Genomic DNA, 22,502 nt, shown 5'->3' on the forward strand with positions numbered 1-22,502 from the left:
ACCCCAGTCCTTCCCAAATCCTCCAATGTTTTAGGGTCAGCTTGGCCAATAATACTCAAATGAATAATTGCAATCCCATCTCATGCTACTCTGGAAACCCAAAGCCCTAAGTTTCTAGTAGGAAACTCTCATTATCCTAGTACTTTCTGTCCAGTTCACTTTACACTGCAATGAATCAGATCCAGCCTCTTTTACATCATTTCTCAAAACATACAAAAATAGGGCTGTTGTGCCCATAAATTGAATTCAGCTGCTTCTCTAGAACACTGTCTCTGCATTAAGATATTTATGCCAAACTCCAAGAGCATTTTTCCATTTTTAACTCTACCTTTAATTCCTGTCTCCAAGGAAGCCACCCTGCTTCGAAAAAGAGAAGCCCTTGCTCAGGCCAAACTCTGTACAGTTAACTGTACGTAGATTCAGAATACCAGATGCACAGATTTATCCTGATGCTTATCAATGCCTAAATAGAAGTTAAGGATTATCAGAAAAGAGGAAACTGCCTTAAATTGGAAATTTCACAAAGTTTTTCTATTTTAAGGTCTTATCTCAGTTGTTTCATTTTGGAAAATAAAGTATTATTTGGTAAGTGTTCCATCAATACTAATATTGATGCCTAGAGAGGTCACCTGATGCACTCGCTTAAAAAATAGAGGAAGAAAATAAATTAACATAGATTTAGTCATTATTCCTGGCTATGACCACAGGACTAAATTAAACATTCTCATAAACAAGTCTTTTAAAATTACTTTTCAAAGAAGTATAGTAAGTAGTTAAATTTTGACAATCAGAGAAGTATCCCTACTGAAGGAATGCAAAACAATACTGGCCTGCTATTAAATGAATATGTGTTTGTGGTCCTGAGATCAAGCCCTGTATTGGGTTCTGCACTCAGGATGGAGTCTGCTTGAGATCCTCTCTCTCCCTCTCCCTTTGCCCCTACCTATCCCCTGCTTACTCTCTCTCTAAAATAAATATATTTCTCTTTTTAAAAAAAAATGCATTGTGATTCAAGGCAGTCTGGGACAGAGCTTGAGATTCTGCATTTATAACAAGCTCTCAGAGCATGCCCATGCTGTTGATCCATGGATATTAGTAGCAAGAATGTAAAGGATGCATATGGAGAATGTCAATAAAATGGTTTATTGATTTGTTAAATAACATTTCTAAGTCAGTGAATTATTTTACATAGTATCAACTTAAAATATGTACAGCAGATTTAATAAGTGAAATTGTTTAAGTGAACACTTAAAATTATCATCTACTTCAGTAAAAGTTTATATACTCAAGATGGCCCCTTGAAACTTTAAAAAAGTAATCCTAATTAGAAATTAGAAAAACAGCCTTTTATTGGAAGTTGCTTTCTAACTGGGGCATACTGAGAATTTTCGAGTCAAATACTCTCCTGGATTCCATACCTTACTCCTGGGGCAACTGTTTGAGTCATGCTCAGTAATACAAGCTATTTTTTAGTAAAAGTAGCAAGGGAGAAAAAAAAAGAGAACTGTTTTTTAAGTCAGACAAATCTGCATTCTGATCCCAATTGTATAAATGATCTATTTCTACATAATAAATTATTTTAAAATTTAGTAGCTTAACACGACCATAATCATTTATTATCTCATGTATTTCTATGGTCAGGAATTTAGGTGTGGCTTGGCTGGGCAGTTCTGGTTTGGGGTCTCTCATGAAGTTGCTGTTGGATGTCCACTGGGGCTGATGTCATCTGAAGGCTTGACCAAGGGCTGCAAATCCACTTCTAAGGTGACTAATTTGGTTGATGCTGGCTTTTCATGGGAGATTCAGTTCTTCTTCACAGAAATGCTTGAGTGTCTTCACAGAATAGCAGCTGGTTTCATCAAGTGAGTAGAAGATCAAGGTTGAAGCTACAGTTGTTAACTAGAATGCAATGGGAAGTTACTCAAATAAGAAGGTTGAGAGCTATCAGCAGAAAGGAGGAAGCAAGGGACTAAAGCAGGGAAGGAATCTATTTTGTTTTGCAGAACCAACAGTTCCAGTCAATGAGACACCCAGCTAGGTATTTCACCTGATAACCTTTCATGTGAACCAGTGTGAGCTGGACTAGAGCAAAGGATGTGTAGAAGCCCCCCAGAGTTGTCCTGAAGTTACTTTTAGCTCATTATAATGCTAAGATCTCCACCTTAGTATTATAGGCAGAGTTTTCCTGATGTGTGTGCTAGCATGTTGATATGCTAAGCATGCACAATTGAACCAAAGAGCCTGTGCAAGCTCCCTGCCCCCACAGCTAATACATTGAATATGTCTTCCTGTACTACTTCATGGGGACACTGTTTTGAGAGCTATCTCCCTGTCTCCTTATTTGTCATAACAAATAATACAAAATTCTTTGCTTTCAACACTTCTCAGATTGCGTTCAATATGATGGTGGCAAACTCCTTAAGCTCAGCCTCTGAAGTCATACACCATCACTTGTACCATGTTCTATTTATTTTAATCAAATCAGCTCTGATTTTAATATGGGAGTAAAGAAGGGTGGGAATGGCTGGAGGTAAAGATCACTGAGAGCCTTCATAGACATTAGCCGGCTGTCATAGTTCAGCTGTCAAAGTGTCAAACTCACTCTGAGAAGGTCCCATAGACCCTCTCTGCATTAATGTCCTTATCTATAAAACGGAAATTCATAATAGTCTCTAACTCACGAGTTGTTTGAAGATGAGATAATGTACGTCAAGTGCTTTTCCCTAGTAAGAACCCAGTACACATTAGCCATAATCATAATAATAGTGTTATCAACACTGTTAGATGATGGCTGTGATACTGTGATTTCTGAAAAATAGAAATTTGGTCTTCCTCTCCTACACACAGCTTCTAAACTGCTTGTAGTTTCCTAGGTAATCAGAGAAAAGGGAGTACCTTTTGTTCTTTTGTACTAGTTACTGAAACAGCTCCAGAACATAAAGGTAAAAAGGAGTGTCTTGTTTTTCACGAGGATCCCCTATCAACCACGTCTCAGTTTACGTTACTGACTTACGTCAATTTTGGAAAGCCTTTAGATAACAAGAATGGGGGCTGATTGCCAGGGAAATCAACCTTGTGAATAGAGAGTTTGAACTTTCAGCCTGCCCTCCAACCACTAGGGAGGGGGAGGGGCTGGAGGCTGAGTTAGTCACCAATGGCTAATGATTTAATCAATCATACTTAAATAGGGAAGCCACCATAAAAATCCTCAAAAGTATGAAACTTGGAGTTCAGAGCGCTTCTGGGTTGGTGAAGACGTGGAAGTGCTGGGAGGGTGGTATGAATGAAAAGGACATGGAAACTCTGCCTCCTTCCCAGATATCTTGCCCTATGCATGTATCTCTTATACTCAGCGGTTCCTTTCACAGTAAACCAGCAACCTCATAAGTGAAACTGTTTTCCTCAGTTCCGTGAGCCATTCTAGCAAATTATCAAACCTGAGGAGGATGTTGTGGGAACCTCTAATTTATAGCCAGTCAATCCAAAGCACAGGTGACAACCAAGCTTTGCAGTTGGAGTCTGGAGTGAAGGGATAGTCTTGTGGGGCTGATCCCTTTATTTGTGGGATCTGACAGTAATTCCATGTAGTAACCCCATTCCAGAATGGGGTTAAATTTATAGGATAACAACATCTGTTGGAGAACTGGTCAGTGTGAGAAAAAACTATACAGTCAGTGACTAGAAGTGAAGTATTGAGTGTGTGGAGAAGGGAAACAATAGTTTCTTCCTTTTATGGCTAACAACCTTCCCACACAAAAACTATATCTATCAATCCCGTTCACAGACAAGCCCACCCTGTGTTGGTAGTCATGTAGAAGGGTGGCACAAAGCCACTCATTTCTTAATAGATTCATAGAATGTTAGAGCTTCCCATCTCTTCTACACACCTCTCCCTGCCCTACGGATCACAAACTCCGGCTGTCTTTATTGAACAACTTACATTTAGATGTTATTCCACATTTTATACCTTTGTACCTGCTCTTCCCTCTGCCTGGAACACTAGATTTCTGTCTCTCTAAAACTTCAAATAATATCAACTCACTCTTCTTTTCTCAAAAGTATATTGATTTGAGGGCACCTATATGGCTCAGCGGTTTAGCACCTGCCTTCAGCTCAGGTGGTGATCCTGGGGTCCTAGGATAGAGTCCTGCATCAGGCGCCCTGCATAGAGCCTGCTTCTCCATCTGCCTATGTCCCTGCCTCTCTGCATCATTCATGAATAAATAAATAAATATTTTTTAAAGTATATCGATCTCTTTTCCTATGCATTCTCCTTCTTTCTCTTTCTTTCCCCTGTACCATCTTTTTTACCTTTTTTCTTTCATTCATTCAACAAATAGTTACTGGATGTCACCCATGTGCCAGGAAGAAGACTGGTCAACAAGACAGAGTCCCTGTCTTCCTAAAACTAATAGTTTATTGAGGAGGAAGATAATAAGTATCCCCCCCCAAATAAATACAGAAACATATAATATATCATGTGATGATAAGGGCTATGAAGAAATACTTAGTGAAGAGATAAACAGTTGTGGACATGGGGAGCTGATTTAAGTCAGAGTAACTTAAATAATTTAAATACATTTATCTTCCTTGTAGCTTGTGAAAACCTCAGTGTCAGACATTAAATTATTTACCTCCATAATCTCCAGTACTTAATGTGTCTTGACTCAAGGAGATATGGAAATATTTGTTGAATAAAAAAAGAAAAAAGGAATAAATATATGCATGCACGCATGAATGAATGAATGTTAGATTCCAATATAAATCTCAGATGAGAAACTTACAGCCCAGAGGTTTGATTTTTCCCAGGAAGAAACAGAAAGCAGGAAATAGAAATCTTATCTCCAAGAATGCTCGCTTCAAGACAATGCTGTTTTTACTGTGTCATATTATGCATGCCTAAAACATCTTTGTTTTGATAATGCCCCATCTGTTCCTTTTTCAGTGTTGACTAGACTGGCTACTTGAATGGAATTCTGAGAGCTTGTTTTTCCAGTTTTTTACTTAATCTTCATGGAAACCATCACTGTTTACTTGTGAATAGACAAAGGGCTTCACCAAAGTCTCAACAGTATATTTTTCCACCTGGTCAAGCTTGGTTGGTTATAAATCACAGGGATCCGGAATGCACAGCAGATCAGGAACCATCACAATCCCCTAAGATTTTTTATCAAGGAAAAATAAATCTGGGACAATAGTTCTTAAACTTTTTGGCTCAAGAAAACTGTCTTAAAAATTATTGAACACATGAAGTGCCTCAGTGGCTCAGTCAGTGAAGCATCCAACTCTTGATTTCAGGTCAGGTCAGGACCTCAGAGTCATGAGATGAAGCCCTGGGTGGGACTCTGTGCTGAGTGTAGAGCCTGCTTAAGACTCTCACTTCCTCTCCCTCTGCACCTCCCCTGTTCTTTAAAAAAACTGAACACCCAAACAGCCTTTGTGTATGTGAATTATATTTATTGACATTTGCTGTATTTGAAATTAAAATATTTTAAAAAGACATTTATGAATTTATTTTAAAGTAACAATAGAAAATGCATTATGTGTTAACATAAAATTTTTATGAAAACTGTGTTTTTCAAAACAAAAATTACATAATGAGGAGAGTGGCATTGTTTTATATTTTGAAAATCTCTTTAATATCTAGCTTGACAGGAGAAAGCTGGATCCTCCTATCTGCTGCATTCAGTTGTTGTGATACTACTCATCATTTGACCTCTGGAAAACTTCACTGCACATCCATGGGAGAATAAGTATGATATAGTCAAATAACATTCTGTGCTTATTGCACAGACAACAAGTATTTTTGGTAGCAGGTGGCATGTGGGATTTTCCTGTTCCTTAGATTTCACTGTAGCTAAAAATCCCTTAAACTCATCCAAACACAGTTCTCCATACTACTAAGATATTTACTTTATAATATGAAAGAACCAAAAACAATCTTTTTTTCTAGAGGGAGCTAAAGATGAATACTTATGAGAAAAAAACACACTAAGAAAAAGTAAACATAAAATAAGGACTTGAAAATCAGTGAACATTAAGGCAACTGCCTTTTGCTCAATACAGTGATGGAAATTAAATTCACCATTTCATCCATTCACTTATCAAATAATCATAAAGCATTCAGGCCAGGTTTTGGAAATACCAACATATTTTCCCTGTAGGCTCTCCCATTTCTGCCGCTGGTATCACCATCCACCTGGTTGTTTAGGCTGGAAATCTGTGAACCACTGGACTTCTTCTGTTTCTTTATACCATATTTCCCACCTGTCATTCAGTGCTATTGACAAACTCCAAAAGTTGCCTCAAACCCACTGACTCTTTTCCATCCTCATCACCTCCACTTTAACCAAGTCTGAACTCCTGCAATAGTTCTAACTGTACTAACCATTCATTCATTCATTCATTCATTCAATATTTATGAATACCTGCTAAGTACCAGGAAATTTTCAACATAGTTGAAGACACAGCTGGGAAACAGACAAAATCCCTGCCTTTATGGAACTTTTATTTAGTGGTGAGGAGAGAAACAAAAAAATCCAGTTACACAAACACATGCAAATATGTCAAACGAATGAATGATAGGTATAGTATCAGAATTCCAGGGGAGATATCAGAATACTGATTACTTTCCTGTCTTCTGGTAATTCCAGGAAGAGGCCAAACACTCATCTGTTCCCAGGGCCTTTGCATGTACTATTCTTTCTGCCAAGGACTGTCTGCATTTTTCTTATTTTTTAAAAAGATTATTTATTTACTTATTCATTAGAGACACACAGAGAGAGATAGAGGCAGAGACACAGGCAGAGGGAGAAGCAGGCTCCATGCAAGGAGCCCGATGTGGGACTCGATCCTGGGACTCCAGGATCACACCCTGGGCCAAAGGCAGACGCTCAACCGCTGAGCCACCCAGGGATCTCCATGTCTGCATTTTTAAAAATTTAATTTATTTATTCATAGAGGCAGAGAGAGAGAGAGGCAGAGACACAGGCAGAGGGAGAAGCAGTCTCCATGCAGGGAGCCCGACGTGGGACTCGATCCAGGGTCTCCAGGATCATGCCCTGGGCTGCAGGCGGCGCTAAACCGCTGCACCACCGGGGCTGCCCCATGTCTGCATTTTTAAATGCCGATGCCATTTCATGCTTCATCTTATACATCACTTCCCTAGAGGGGCTATCCCTCACCACCTGGTTTAAATTAGGTCCCTCCTATAATTTCCACTCAATAACCTGTTCGTTTTTCTTCTCAGTACATGCCACTTGAAAATACATACTGCTTACCTATTTACCATTTCTCCCAATACTAAACTGTAAATCTACCTTTGTTTTGCTTAACGTTGAATAAAAGGGCCCATCACATCATGGACATGTGTATTAGTTGGGTTTCCTCCAGAGAATAGAATCAATAGGAGATTCCATGTTGTATGTATGAGATTTATTGCTGAATTTATTTATGTAAGATGTATTACAAGCAATGTAAACTATTACAACTAGCAAAGCAACTATGACATCCTAAGGGATGCAGTTAGTGCCATGGTACCCTGAAATGGGACCCAAAAAAGTCACATTTGCTGTGGCCTCAATGCTAGTTCTTAATTAGCTATGAGATTAGCAAAAACACTCACTAGTGTCAGAGAAAGTTGGAAATCATTTATTCCTAAAATTAGCTAGACACTTCCAACTTGCCCTGGAACATTTTACATGATAATTTTGGTTCATAGTGTTTTCTGGTTTTATTTACACTATGAACCAGTGAAACAGCCCATAGATGTGAAAAGCCATGTCTTCCCTAGCCTACAGCATTATACATTAGGATCAAAGCCAATGATAGATAGATAGATAAAAGATAGATCCTGTAGTTATACACTTGTACTTCTAGAAAGCATGGAGTTTTATTTTTTTTAAAGCTTTTATTTAAATTCCAGCATGGAATCTTTCCTGGAGAGAAGTGTCAGTGATTGTCAAATGTGCTGAATATCACCAGTGTTCTCTGTCATCATTTATTTTAAAAAAGGGGAAAAAATTAATGTTTTTACAAACTTATGAGGTCTTATTGAAAGTTATGAAAGATGTAGAATTGCTAGAAGAATCACGCAGTTTGGTGTAGTATAATGAACTGTACATTTTCTTTTGAAAGGGGGCAGAGGGAGAAGGAGAGAATCCCAGGCAGTCTCCACACCCAGTGCAGAGCCCCACCCAGGGCTGATCTCATGACCCTGAGATCATGACCTGAGCTGAAATCAAGAGTCAAATGCTTAACCGACTGAGCCATCCAGGCACTCCTGAATTGTACATTTTCTTAAACACAAGATTAATGTATGGCTTCAATCACATTGTAAAATATTTAAAAACACATAATGATGAAAAATAAAACATAAAAGTGGGATCTTGCATTTCCATACCCATACTCCCACTTTCTTCTCCAGAGCTATGTGTCCTAACAGTTCTATTTGTAGGCATTTGAAAACAAATGTTTACATATATATAATTTTTTTATGTTTTTAAAGATTTTATTTATTTATTAGAGAGAGACCGAGAGAGCACAAGTAGGGGGGAGCTGCAAAGGGAGAGGGAGAAGCAGACTTCCCGCTGAGCAGGGAGCCCAATGTGGGGCTCAATCCCAGGACCCTCAGATCCTGACCTGAGCGAAAGGCAGACACTTAACTGCCTTTGAGCCACTCAGGCGGCCACATATATATTTTATAAAATATCAATGGGATTACATAGATGTATTGTTTCAAGATTTGTTTCAATCACTTATTAAGGTCTTGAAGACTTTTGCAAATCCATACACAGAGATCTACCTTATTTTAGTGACTGCTTAATATTCCACCATAAGGAATATACCAGAATTTATTTAAGCACTCCTCTGCTTAGAAGCATTTAGGTTGGTTGGCTGTTACCTCTATTCCTAACAGTGCTTCAGTGTACACTACATCAATAAGGATACCTTCAGCTGAAAGTGACAGAAACTCTGACTCAAACCGCTTTAACAATAAAGACATTTTTAGCTCACAGAACCACAATTTGAGAGACAAAGCAGGCTTTCTTGCCGATGTATTGATGTATTGGCTCAACAAAGCCATCATAAAGCCAGCCCTTTCCATTTCTCTGCCCTTCCATTCTCAGCATCGATTTCATACCAAGGCTGGCTTACCTCTGCACATATGAAATAACTGACACAGCTACATGCTTTCTTATTTGCACAGTCAAATGGAGAAAGAGATTTGCTGCCCTCAGTTCTCCAGAATGAAAAAGAACTTTCCCAGAAATCTTCACTAAAGATACCTCACATCTGATTGACTAAATTTGGGCCACCTGCCCATTTCTGAACCCATCAATTTCAGTGGGGTCGGGATTGCTCTTAGACCATTCAGGCATCCTATGTGACCCTGAGTCAGTTCCCCAAATTGCTCTGCAGCTTTCAATAATACAGAGATGGAATGGATATTGCAAAAACTGAATCAAAGTGCCCAAGTTTTCAAACTATTACCTCATTGAACTATACACCTTTGAGAATTTGTGTAATTAGAATTTCTTTTTTTTTAATTTTTATTTATTTATGATAGTCACAGAGAGAGAGAGAGGCAGAGACACAGGCAGAGAGAGAAGCTGGCTCCATGCACCGGGAGCCCGACGTGGGATTCGATCCCCAGTCTCCAGGATCGTGCCCTGGGCCAAAGGCAGGCGCCAAACCGCTGCGCCACCCAGGGATCCCTAGAATTTCTTTTCTTTTTAAGATTAGTGTATCATTAGTTTCAAAGGTAGAGTTCAGGGGGATCTCTGGGTGGCTCAGCGGCTTGGCGCCTGCCTTTGACCCAGGGCGCGATCCTGTACTCCCGGGATCGAGTCCCACGTCAGGCTCCTGGCATGGAGCCTGCTTCTCCCTCCTCCTGTGTCTCTGCCTCTCTCTCTCTCTCTCTCTATGTCTATCATAAATAAATAAACCTTTAAAAAAAAAAAAGGTAGAGTTCAGCGATTCATGAGTCCTATATAACACCCAATGCTCATTTCATCTTGTGCCCTCCTTAATGTCCTTCTCCCAGTTACCCCATCCCCTCAACCCCTCCCCTCGATGAGTATTTCTTTAGGATAGATTCCTAGAAGTACAGTCGGTGATTCAAAAAGTATGCACATATAATGTGTTAATAGATTCAGACAAATTGACCCAAAAACAAGAAAAAAAAAAAAAAGAGAGAGAGAGAAAAAGAAGGGGCCTTGAGTGGCTCAGTCAGTTAAGCATCTGCCTTCACTCCAGTCATGATTCTGGGATCCTGGGATGGAGTCCCTGCATTAGGCTCCCTGCTCAGCAGGGAGTCTGCTTCTCCCTCTCCCTTTGCAGCACCACTCCCCACGCTTGTGCTTCTCTCTCTCTCTTTCTCTCTCTCTCTGTCAAATAAATAAATAAAATCTTTAGAAATAACAACAACAAACCAAATCCATTTGAAAGGATGAGAGAATACCTTTTACTCCATGCATTGCCAAAATGGCTTTCTTGAGTCTTAGTCAAGTGATATTTTTCTCACCTCAAGATCATAAAATGCATTCTCTAGGATCTGTTACTGTTGTAAATAACATTAATGTATCTTTTAATATGGAGTCATCCTTGCATTCCTAAGATAAACTCTATTTGCTAATACACTGATGCATGTTATTTGCTAATACTTCATTCGTGCTTTTTACAGCTGGATACCCAGCTGAAGTTGGGTATAGTTTTGTTTGTTTGTTATTTATTGTTGGTGATGCTATTCCAGCTTTAAAGAATGAAACAGGGAACTTTTCATCTTTGTATATGTCTGGATCACTTTCTCTGGCCCGAATTATCTGTTCCTTGAAGATTTGGGATAATCTGTCCACAGAATAATGTAGCATGGTGACACTTTCATGGATAAATGTTTGGCTCTAGAAATGTTTCTTCTATTTCTCCCACTCAGATGTTCTATTTTTCTACCATTTTACTATTTTCTTTAAAGAAACACTGGATTTAAAATTACAATGTCATAAAATTCTATATAATATCCTCAAAACAGAAAAATATCCTTCATATGTAAAGTCCCATACTTTATTTCTATGTTTTCTCCTTATCAGATTTTTCAAAATTGGATTCTTCTTCAATTTTTTTCTTTGTTTTGCTTTTATTTGCTTACGTATTTGCTTACTTATTAAAAAGCACAACAAAACAAAGCTTTAGCTATTTTCTCCTAAAAAACAGCTGAGTCCGGTTTTAATCTGTCCACTTTATCCAATAAATGTGAATGTATCACCAGTAATGTGAAGATTATATCTGTTAACTTACAAATATTGTCATTGATAGGTGATGAGTTACATTATGTATAAGGATTGCAGTATTTCTGATCATTTATTTTCTTCATTGTTTATAAATTAAGGTTTATAAATGGTAAAGCACATAATGGTAAACTCCTATACCTATACTGAACTAAATTCAAAGTATTAAGATGCGTATAAAAACTGCATTTTCGGGCAGCCCGGGTGGCTCAGCAGTTTAGCGCCACCTTCGGCCCAGGGCCTGGTCCTGGGGACCCAGGATCAAGTCCCACGTCAGGCTCCCTGCGCGGAGCCTGTTTCTCCCTCTGCCTGTGTCTCTGCCTCTCTCTCTCTTTGTCTCTCATGAATAAATAAATAAAATCTTTTTAAAAAAACCCTGCATTTTCCTGGGGCACCTGAGTGGCTAAGTGTCAGACTCTTGATTTTGGCTCAGGTCATGATCTCAGGGTCCTGAGATCGAGTCCTGTGTGGGGCTCTGGGCTGAGCATGGAACCTGCTTGGAATTCTCTCTCTCTCTCCCTCTGCCCTTCCCACTTATACTCTCTCTCTCTTTCTAAAATAAAAAAAATGAGTGGGAAAAATTTGAGAGGGTGACAAAACATGAGAGACTCCTAACTCTGGGAAACGAACAAGGGGTAGTGGAAGGGGAGGTGGGCGGGGGGATGGGGTGATTGGGTGACAGACACTGAGGGGGGCACTTGACAGGATAAGCACTGGGTATTATACTATACGTTGGCAAATCGAACTCCAATAAAATAAAATAAATTTTAAAAATCTTTTTTAAAAAGTATTTTCCTGATGGTTTTACCTAATCAGATATTTGGAAGTTTTAATATACTTGAATATAATTGAGTCATTGGTAAGAAGGGTGACAGTGTAGAAGAGCAGAGGACACAACAGTAGAGGGAAGGTCTATTAGGCTATAATAATGGAATGTAATGCTCCCATCATGAAGGTGGGCAAGAGAATCAATCAGTAGGGAGTCTGCTTCTCCCTCTTCCTTGGCCACTCCCTTTGTTCTCTCTCTCCCTCTTTCTCTTAAATAAATAAATCTTTAAAATAAAAAGAATAAAATCCTCTTGAAAAAAAAGAAAGAAGAATATGCTAGAACTCATCAAACAGAAGTACAGAATGAGATCATCAACACAAAGGGGCAAAATTTAGGAAATAACCGTTTTATCTGTGAACACTCAAGGTTTAGGATCTGTTCTTGCACAACACATACCCCTTGTCTCATCTCATCTGACCTGTGCATTTTCCCTGTTCAAATAAAGCCTTCATTCCCCACATGTACTTAGACTTCAGTGCCTCTCAATAGGTCATAGAGGCACAATTTGACAGAATCTGCTCATACCTCTCCAAAATGCTTCGTTTTATCTGTTACTCCTTCATAAGTCTGGTCATTTGACTTGTCTAGTTACCTGAGAAGGATAATAGGTTGTGTTACACTAAGGTCTGTGAATAAATACATAAAATGTGTTAATACTTGCTAGTATCTACTAAAGGCTTATTTAATTATTTTTATCCATTCTTTACTTAAATCTTTCTTCAAAGACTTTTCTGGAGCCTTCCTCCCTCTGGCACCTCCTCCCTACCTTCCCTCCCACCTTCCCTCCCCTGAGGCAGACATCAGAACTTCCATACTATGCTAGGTTATGAGCAAATTCTTCATCTAGATCTTATCAACATTTAATCTTCAATTTTGTCCATTCTTCTATAGAACTTATTTACTGAGTTTTTATGTTTTCTATGATTATCTCTAAGAATTGTTCCTATTCATAATTGCACATCTTGTTATATATGAATATATATCTATGTTCCTCTTTAATTATACAAAGATATTCATTAGAACTACCTTGGAATCTTTTCTTCAACTGTTGATTTTTTTGTTGGGGTTGATGCTTTCTTTCCCAGTATTACTCAAATGATGAATCTTGGTTATGTGGCTTATCTTTGTATCTATGTTACGGTTCTGTGTATACACGTCTGTGGATTTGGCTTCTGTTCCCTACATCTTGCCTTCAGGGTTTGTAGGGGTGGGGCAGGAAATGTGGCTGAAGGAGGTGTCCCAACCGGTGTCTTCTGTGTGAGAGTCCTTTCTCTCTCTCATGAGTCAGCAGCTGTGGGGGGTACTGCTCTGATGTTTCAGACTGAGAGTCCATCATGGAGGTCAAGAGCTGCTGCCACTGCTTTGTGTGAGTGGGAGAAAGGAGATGGGCCAATCTGCCCAGCTGTTCTGCACAGGATTCCCTAATTAATAACTAGGATCTCCCAGACACCTGGGTGGCTCAGTGGTTGAGCATCTCCCTTTGGCTCAGGTCGTGATCCCGGGGTCCTGAGATTGAGTTCTGCATCAGGCTCCCCACAGGGAGCCTACTTCTCCCTCTGCCTATGTCTCTGCCTCCCTCTGTGTGTCTCTCATGAATAAATAAAATCTTAAAAGAAAAAAAAAGGATCCTTTCTGCTCTATAGCACTGGCTGAATGGGCTTGCAGGTTCCTGGAACTATAGTTAGGTCTCACAATAGATTTCAATTAGACCACAACTATTATTCTAGAATATTTATATATAGCATAAAATGAAGCAAGCATATTTATGTCAGTATTTTCATGATTTGATCTTTGAGAGATTTATTGAAGCCCATTTAAAAATGCTTTTGCTTGGAGTGCCTGGGTGGTTCAATTGGTTAAGTATTTGCTTTGGCTCAGGTCATGATCTCAGGAACCTGGGATCCAGCCTAGAGTCAGGCTTCCTTTTTCTCCCTCTCCCTCTGCCCCACCCCCAGCTTGCATTCTCTATCTCTATCTCTCTCTCAAATAAATAAATAAATTCTTTTAAAAAGATTTTAAATAGAATTTTAAGAAAATTCTACAGAAATATGAAATTCTCAACTTACTGTTTTAAAAAGGCAACACTACCTGTTAATCACACTCCTGGTGGTATTTATTGATCTAATAGAGAGGGTAGAGTCACAGTTTTTAGTAAAGCAAAGAGTTAAGCAGAAGCAAAGGGGTTAATGGCAAAGTCAGACCTTATTTTAAGAATCTTTCAGTGGGAAACTATTTCCATCATCAACAAAAAGAAACCTAATACCTCCTCTTTTACAAAATAGATCTTAATTATCTCTGTATAGTTTGGGGAGATTAAATGAGATAGAGAAAAAAGGCATATTTTCAATATAATTTATGTTTTTAAAGAAACCCAGGCCATTTGACATTTTTAATTCTTTTTTTAAATTTTTGAAAGCAAGTCTTCTTACTGTTATGTAAAATGTTTAATGTTTGTTACAGCTAGAATATTATATTTAGGTGTGGTTGCCGCTTATCCTGTACATACAAAACATGGCCTGTACTTAATTATGTTGCCTTGTGTCCTATATTGACTTTGTCATGACACTTTAAGTGCCCTATATTCAGCTTTAAAAAAAAAATTACAAAATTCAGGGATGCCTGTGTGGCTCAGTAGTTGAGCGTCTGCCTTTGGCTCAAGTCGTGATCTCAGGGTCCTGGAATTGAGTCCCGCTTGTGTCTTTTCCCTTTGCTTGTGTCTTTACCTCTCTCTGTGTGTCTCTCATGAATAAATAAAATCTTAAAAAAAAAAAGAAATTACAAAATTCAGCAGTTAGAGCTATTTTTCTGCCACAGTAATTGGTGCTTACACCACTTACATGGCAATACCAGCTGAAAACCATCCACAACATCTGAACAATTTCTTATGGTCTCTCCTGAGCTTTGGCTCCAGGGAGACCAACAGCGGGATCTCAGAATTAAAAGTAGTTATTTTTTGTACTCAAGAAAAAACTATTCTTCGACCAAATTCCCAACCTGTGAACAAAAAAGCACTGTTAACTCAAGTTAACTTTATATCAGTGCACATGCCCTGAAAACCAGCCAAACAGCTGGAGCCTCACTCCTGTGGCCCTGCTCCTGGCAAGCAGCTATTTAACAGCCTTATTACTCCAAGTGTCTAAAAGTGAGCAAATCAGTAACAGCCCCCAGCTTCTGAAAGCCATTCAGTGATAACTCATCCTGAACCCCGTCCCTGAAGTCAACAGCCTGTGACGGCTCATGCTTCTAGACAACAGCCATTCAAAAAGGACCTCACTCCAGTAGCCATGCTCCTAAATGTCATGGTTAGCTGGCCATCAACAGCCTTCCTCCAGGGAACACACTAATGCAGCTGAAGATCCTTCCATCTCTACATACTCCTACTTCTGAAAGCCCACCAATCCCCAAATGTCAAGCTTCTCAAAACCCTATGTAAGACCAACTCTGGCTTTCTCAGGGAAACAGGTCTTACAAGCACAGCTGACCTTTGAACAATCCAGGGTTTAGACCCTGTAGTTAAAAATTTGTATGACTTTGACTCCCTAAAAACTTAACAGCTACTGTTGGCCAGAAGCCTTACTGTTAACATAAACAGTTGATTAGCACATATTTTTATGTTATGTATACTTCAATCTTACAATAAAATAAGTTAGAGAAAAAATATTAAGAAAACTATAAAGGGGATGCCTGGCTGGCTCATTTGGAAGAGTGACTCTTGATCTCAGGGCTGTGAGTTCAAACCCATGTTGGGTGTAGAGATTACTTAAAAATAAAATCTTTAAAAGAAGAAAGAGAAAAGAAAAGAAAAGGAAAAGAAAAGAAAAGAAAAGAAAAGAAAAGAAAAGAAAGAGAAAGAAAGAAAGAAAGAAAAAGAAAGAAAGAAAGAAAGAAAAGAAAGAAAGAAAAGAAAAGAAAGAAAAGAAAAGAAAAGAAAAGAAAAGAAAAGAAAAGAAAAGAAAAGAAAAGAAAAGAAAAGAAAAGAAAACCACAAGGAAGAGATAATACATTTACGGTACTATACCATATTTATCTTTAAAAAGCTGCCTGTAAATGGACACATGCAGCTCCAACCCATGTTGTTCAAAGGTCCACTGTATAGATCTTCCTTGTAGGCAAACAGAAAGTTTACCCTTCCTGCATCAGAGTTCAATGGGTTCCATTTATTGTTAGCTGGCAAGCTTGCAACCCTTCAGCTCCTGTTTACAGGTCATTATGAGTTTAGATTTGTGAGTGACCTGATGGCAATGACATGGCCATAAGATTACCAAATTCAATCTTTAAATTTTGCAGTGATTGGTAATAGCAAATTGGTGATGTCTTATTTATGTATATTTGAAACCCCAAATGCCAAAACACAATGTTTTTTTTTTAAATTTTTTTTTTATTTATTTATGATAGTCATACAGAGAGAGAGAGAGAGAGAGGCAGAGACAGAGGCAGAGGGAGAAGCAGGCTCCATGCACCGGGAGCCCGATGTGGGATTCGATCCCCGGACTCCAGGATCGCGCCCTGGGCCAAAGGCAGACGCCAAACCGCTGCGCCACCCAGGGATCCCTAAAACACAATGTTTTATGATGAATTTCTGAACGGTAGACACTTATTAAATGAGAAATTAAAAGTCCTTTGAAGTTTTTGTATGATACCCAACTGTTCATTCAATATAAAAACTGCCCAATATAAAGCAGCATATACTAGCAGCTGAGCTTAAAACATGTATGATTACCTCAATTAGTACCAAAGAAAATGATAAAATGACACTTTTTTGATTTAATGAAATTCAGATGAAGATAAAATAATCACAGCAGAGGTTGTAAAATGGCCTTCTACCATCTGTATCATTAGACATCCAGCTTGAATGAGTCTTTAAATGTACTGCTATCGGAAGTATTTTCTGATTTCAAAACTGCAAGCTAATATTCAATTGCCAGGACAAAATCTACAGCAATAATCAAAAGTGTAATAACTGCATTCATTACTACCGGTAATCAAAGATCAAAACGCCTCATCTTTCTGCGGCACAGCCACAGATGCAAACAACCACAACCAGAAAACATTTTCCTTTTGTTTGTGCAATATTTTCCTTGTGAAAGAGGCTTGCTTAGAAGGCCTTTGTGAGTAGAATCCCTTCTAGATGCTAATTCATAAACATTAGCAGATTTTAACATGGACTCTCCAATAAGCCTGGAGTTAGTAAGATACGTTGTATTGCTTTTGACACACACCAGACAGTTGTGTGGGCAAAGGTGCAGAAAAAGTTGATTCAGAGCATAGGCAGGTTCCATAGAAAGCACTGGCTGTCCTGCCCACACTCTGCATAATGCTATTCAAATAGCACGTGATGCTCTTTCTGTTGACAACTATCACGATATTGTTATGAAACCGTTCTCTTACCTCAGCAGTTATCCCAATGCTGTTCCGCAGCATTATACTCTTTGTACTGGGCCATTGAAGAGACTATGACTATGCTGGCATTATTTACTTCTCTCAACACAGCTCTCAAAACAGAATTATTTAAATCTCTCTCTCTCTCTCAAAAAAAAAAAAAAAAAAAGGCTCCCTAACAAACCTATTTGAAGGGATTCTCAGTCTATCACTTAAAGTATACAATCACACTTTAATTATGAAGAAAAGGCCCCCCAAATTCTGGTTTGGGTTTTTTATACAGTAGTCCCGCCCTCATCCACGGGGTTTAGACACATTGCAAGAACTTCAGTCGGAAACCTCCAATAGTACCGAATCCTTGGTTTTTCCACCTGGACGATAAAATTTAATTTGTAAATTAGGCACAGTTAGAGATTAACAGTGACTACCAGGGCCCCCGGGTGGCTCAGCGGTTGAGCGCCTGCCTTGGGCTCAGGGCGTGATCCCGGGGTCCCGGGATCGAGTCCCCCATCGGGCGGCTTCTCCCTCTGCCTGTGTCTCTGCCTCTCTCTGTGGGTCTCTTATAAATATTAAATCTCTAAAACAACAACAGTAGCTACTAATAGAACTATTATAGCAATACACTATAATAAAATTTACGTAAACGTGTCCTCTTTCTCTATCTTACTGTACTCAACCTTCTTGCGATGATGGGAGACGAGAAAACGGCGGTAAGAAATGATGACATGAGGGAAATGACGCAGACGACGCGGGGAAATGACGTCACCGACGCGGGGTCAGGCTCCTGCTGACCTCGCGACCGTCTGGTCAGGGGGCCGTCTGCTTCCGGTGCGGGCTGACTGCCTGGAAGGAAGGCTGTGGGGAGCCGCGCGCCGGGAAGGCGGGACTGGCGTCCTCAGTGGAAGCTGCCGACTTCTTGTCCGACCTCTTGTCCGTAGCCGTCAGTCACTTTAGTAAGGATTATGGCAAGTGAAAGAAGAGCTACAATGTTTTCACTGTGCTCCATCGCTCGTTTGAAGGAACTATTTGAGTGCATTAAGGAGAGACTCGATGATAGATTTATCCTTTTCGTTCCCAAGGCTGTTCCTGAAAAAGGCGACAGTACTTTTGAAGAGGAAAAGAAATTCCAACTGGAAGTAGATAATTATTATGGCACTTGTTATAACTTGGCTTTGAAGTCAGTGTTATCCTTTGAAGAATTTGATTCGTTTACTGGACATTACGAAATATTCTTCTAGCCCGGGAATAAGTGAATCCCGTGTATCGTCAAAGAAGTAGGAAATAAAAAGGGACAATTCTCTTTTATATCAGTGGACAATGCTTTTAAAGGTCATTGATCAAAAGATGAAACATAATCTGAAAGAATATAAAACCAGCTCTGGGGGCATCTGGCTGGCTCAGTCGGTAGAGTATGCAGCTCGTGATCTCCGGGTCGCAAGTTCAGGCCGCATGAGGGATGTGGAGCCTACGTAAAAACATACAATATAAATACATATACACATACGTATACATATAAATATGAATAAAAGCAAACTATGCCATGAAAGATGATATGTGTTTCAACAAAAGAAATTTGAGGACAGTGGTCAGAATTTTAGTTTTATGCTGGTATATATTTAGCACGCTGGCTTATAATGCTAATACCGACCATGTCTTCTCATTGATGGATGTGAATGAACAAAAGAATAAAATGAGCTGAATGTGACCACCACTGTACATGGTATGTTACAATGTAAGTGGAATATAGACTGTAGACAGGAATTTTATAAGAAAATTTGGCAAAGCAAAGATCTATTAAGGAGAGCCGAGTCACCAGGGATATAAAATTAAAGAAAGTGGTATATAATTTTGGTGGTTGTAACTTGTTTCAGGTAAATAAGAAATAATTTTATAGTGAGGTGTCTCCCATGCAATATTTTTCATTTATTTAAATGTATGCATACATTTAGGCAATTAGACATAAATCAAATTTAAATGGGCATCCTGAGTTCTTATTTGCTAGATTTGAAACCCCACAGTTAGATCAAATTTAAATTTTCATGGAGTTTTAGTTTTATGTATGATATTTATAGTTTATAACAAATTGTACCACTTTGTATATCAATGTGTACATTGTAATTTTGCCCATTTTGGAAGACTTGAGAACACTGCTTTTCTTTTTATTGATTACACAGGCTTGGTGTTATTTTAATCTTTGTCCTTGCATAATATCATTAGCAATATTATTATTTTTTTCATAATAGGATATTTTAATAAGAGCTTTATTGAGAGATAGTTGACATGTCATATATTCTACCCCTTTAGTGTACAGTTCTATGCTTTTTACAATTGTTACAGATATGTACAACCACAACCACAGTCCATTTTAGAACATTTTCGGCACTTCAAAAGAAACTTTAACCCTTTAGCTATTGTTTTTGTCCCCATCCTCCCTCACCACTGTCCCCAACCCCCAACTACAACCAGCCCTGGGCATCACTAATCTGTATCCTGTCTCTATAAGATTTGCCGATTCTGCACATTTCATATAAGTGGAATCATATAACATGCGATCTTTTGGACTGGGTTCCTTCATTTAGCATTATATTTTTAAGGTCATCCATGCTGTAGCAAGTATTCGTACCTTAGTCCTTTGTATGGTCAAATAATATTCCATCCTATGGATATATCACATTTTGTTTTTCTATTCATCAGTTGATGGATACTTGGGTTGCTTCCACGGAGGCTGTTACTCAGGACTGGAATTGCTGGATCAAATGGAAACTCTAAATTGTATCATTTGAGGAACTGCCAGTGGCTACATCGTTTCACATTCCCACCAGTAGTGTATGAGGGTTCTGATTTCTCCACCTCCTTACCAGCTCTTATCATTAGATTATTTTTTTATTCTAGCCATTCTAGTGAGGGTGAAGTGGTATCTCATTGTGGTTTTGATTCGCATGTTTCTGATGATTAATGATGTCCAGCATCGTTTCAGGTTTATTGGTCATTTCTCCTTTGGAGAAATGTCCATTCAGATCACTTACTCATTTAAAAATTCCATTCTTTGTCTGTTTATTATGAAGTACTAACACCTCTTTATGTGGTCTAGCTGCAAGTCTCTCAACAGATATATTATTTCCAAATATTTTCTTCCGTTCTGTATGTGGTCTTTTCACTTTCCTGGTAATGTCCCTAGAAGCATCGAAGTCTTTAATTCTGATTAAATCCAATGCTTGCATTTTTTCCATTTATTGATTGTGCTTTTGGCATTATATCTAAATGCATTGCCAAATCTAAGGTACTACAGATTTACCCCTCAGTTTTCTTCTAAGAATTTTATAGTTTCAGCTCTGATGTTTAGGTCTTTGATCCATTTTGAGTTAATTTCTATATATTGTATGAAGTACCCATTAAATTTCATTCCTTTGCTCATGGCTATCCAGCTGTCCAGTGCTGTTTGTTGACAATTCTTTTCTCATTAAATAGTCTTGGCACCCTTGTTAAAAACCAGACCAGCTTCTGAGAAGTATGGGGGAAGAATCATATGATAAGAATTGGATTTGAGAGTGAGAGATTGCCTTGAAAAGATCCGTAGCTCTCCACTCAAGAGGACAGACTGGCCAATGTGCCTCCAAGTAGGCCAGGGAGTACTGCTAGATACCCTGGGGCAGTTGAACAGAGCACATCCTTCTCTCTCTCTCTCTGAAGAACACCAGCCTTTACTGGAAAGAAGAAAGGGAGCAGGAAGCTCGTCTCTGGTCCTTGACCAAGGAAGGAGTCACGGCTTGTCCTCTTGTTCATCACAGTTCTACCCCTGCATCTACTTATCCTTTGTGGCTTTCCCTCTGCCTAATGAACCTCCATAGCATGACTAACCCTCAGGGGAAGAGAGAGCCAAGAGTAAACAAAGAAATTCTCTTAATCTTGATGAGCCCTGCGAAATGTACAGAATTGTTGAATCACTATAATACTTTGTATACACTAACATAACACTGTATGTTCCTTATACTTGAATTTGAAAAATAAAGAAAGAAAACAGGGCACCCAGGTGTCTCAGTTGGTTGAGTCAACTCTTGATTTTGGCTCATGTCATGATCCTAGGATGCTGGGATTGAGCCCCACCTGGGGATCCCCAGGGACTCTGCTTCTTCCTGTCTGCAGCTCCTCCTGCTTGGCTTGTGCTCTACCATTCTTTCTCTGTGTCAAATAAATAAAGAAATAAAGAAATAAAGAAATAAATCTTAAAGATTTTAGGGAACCCACCAGCCAAAACAAAACAAAACCCCCCAAAACAAAACCCAATAAAGAGCCATGGGAACACTTAGAATTGGGTTAACTTTGACTGCATTCATTTACTGGAAGAGACAGAAGAGAACTTTAATATGAAACACACAAATAATAGATATGCACTCCCTCAAGCACTCTCTGGGCCAAACAAGCACTATTTTGAGGCTAAATTATTCAGTCAAAACATAAAAAGGGATGAAAGATGAAATTGAGAATCTCATTACTGGGGCAATGGTCAAGCAGAAGAAATTTCTCAAAACAAAGAACAAAAGCTTTGGTTTAAGTAAACTGAAGTTATCACCTTGAAAAGGTTTGGTGAGTTCCAGGCAGGGTTAGAAAAATTAATATGTGTCTATTCCTAGATATCTCCTGGTTAGTTTTCTGAGTTGCAAGGATAAAGAGAAATTTCACATGCTTCTGGACAGAAGACAAAGTATTTGATTGGCCCTAGACTAGGATTCGATGGCAGCAAGGGAAGGTAGGAGGCTGGAATCATATCTACTACACATTGAAAGAAAGGAAGGTCATCTCAAAAGCCTGCTCTCAGCCAAGATGCCCTTGGCCTCCCAGTGCAAGAAGAAACCTCCTGATGAATGTGTGATGATTTACATGATGTAGTCCACATCTGTCCTAGCTGAGGAAAATACTAAGAGCATTTCAAGCTAAGGAAAGCTCAAGAGAAGATGGAAGAGTGATGAACAACGCACTCTGAAGCACAAGCTGTTACGTCTATTTTGTTT

At 38.9% G+C, this 22,502-nt stretch overlaps 1 long non-coding RNA gene across 3 annotated transcripts; it reads right to left on the reverse strand.

Moving 5' to 3' along the window:
* Positions 1-1,180: 1,180 nt before the first annotated feature.
* Positions 1,181-21,702, reverse strand: LOC112659699 (uncharacterized). Of its 3 annotated transcripts, XR_003136446.3 has the most exons (4): positions 20,117-21,702; positions 17,503-18,958; positions 12,640-12,706; positions 1,181-1,899 (listed from the first exon to the last, which is right to left on the reverse strand). It is a non-coding gene; the product is annotated as an uncharacterized LOC112659699 (long non-coding RNA). The 3 variants fall into 3 exon arrangements; XR_003136447.3 differs by lacking the exon at positions 12,640-12,706 and having other exon boundaries at positions 20,117-21,699; XR_007413884.1 differs by lacking the exons at positions 1,181-1,899; positions 12,640-12,706 and adding an exon at positions 16,204-16,665 and having other exon boundaries at positions 20,117-21,700.
* Positions 21,703-22,502: the final 800 nt, after the last annotated feature.

This window comes from Canis lupus, chromosome 11 (assembly GCF_003254725.2).
Source record: "Canis lupus dingo isolate Sandy chromosome 11, ASM325472v2, whole genome shotgun sequence".
Lineage (NCBI taxonomy): Eukaryota > Metazoa > Chordata > Mammalia > Carnivora > Canidae > Canis > Canis lupus.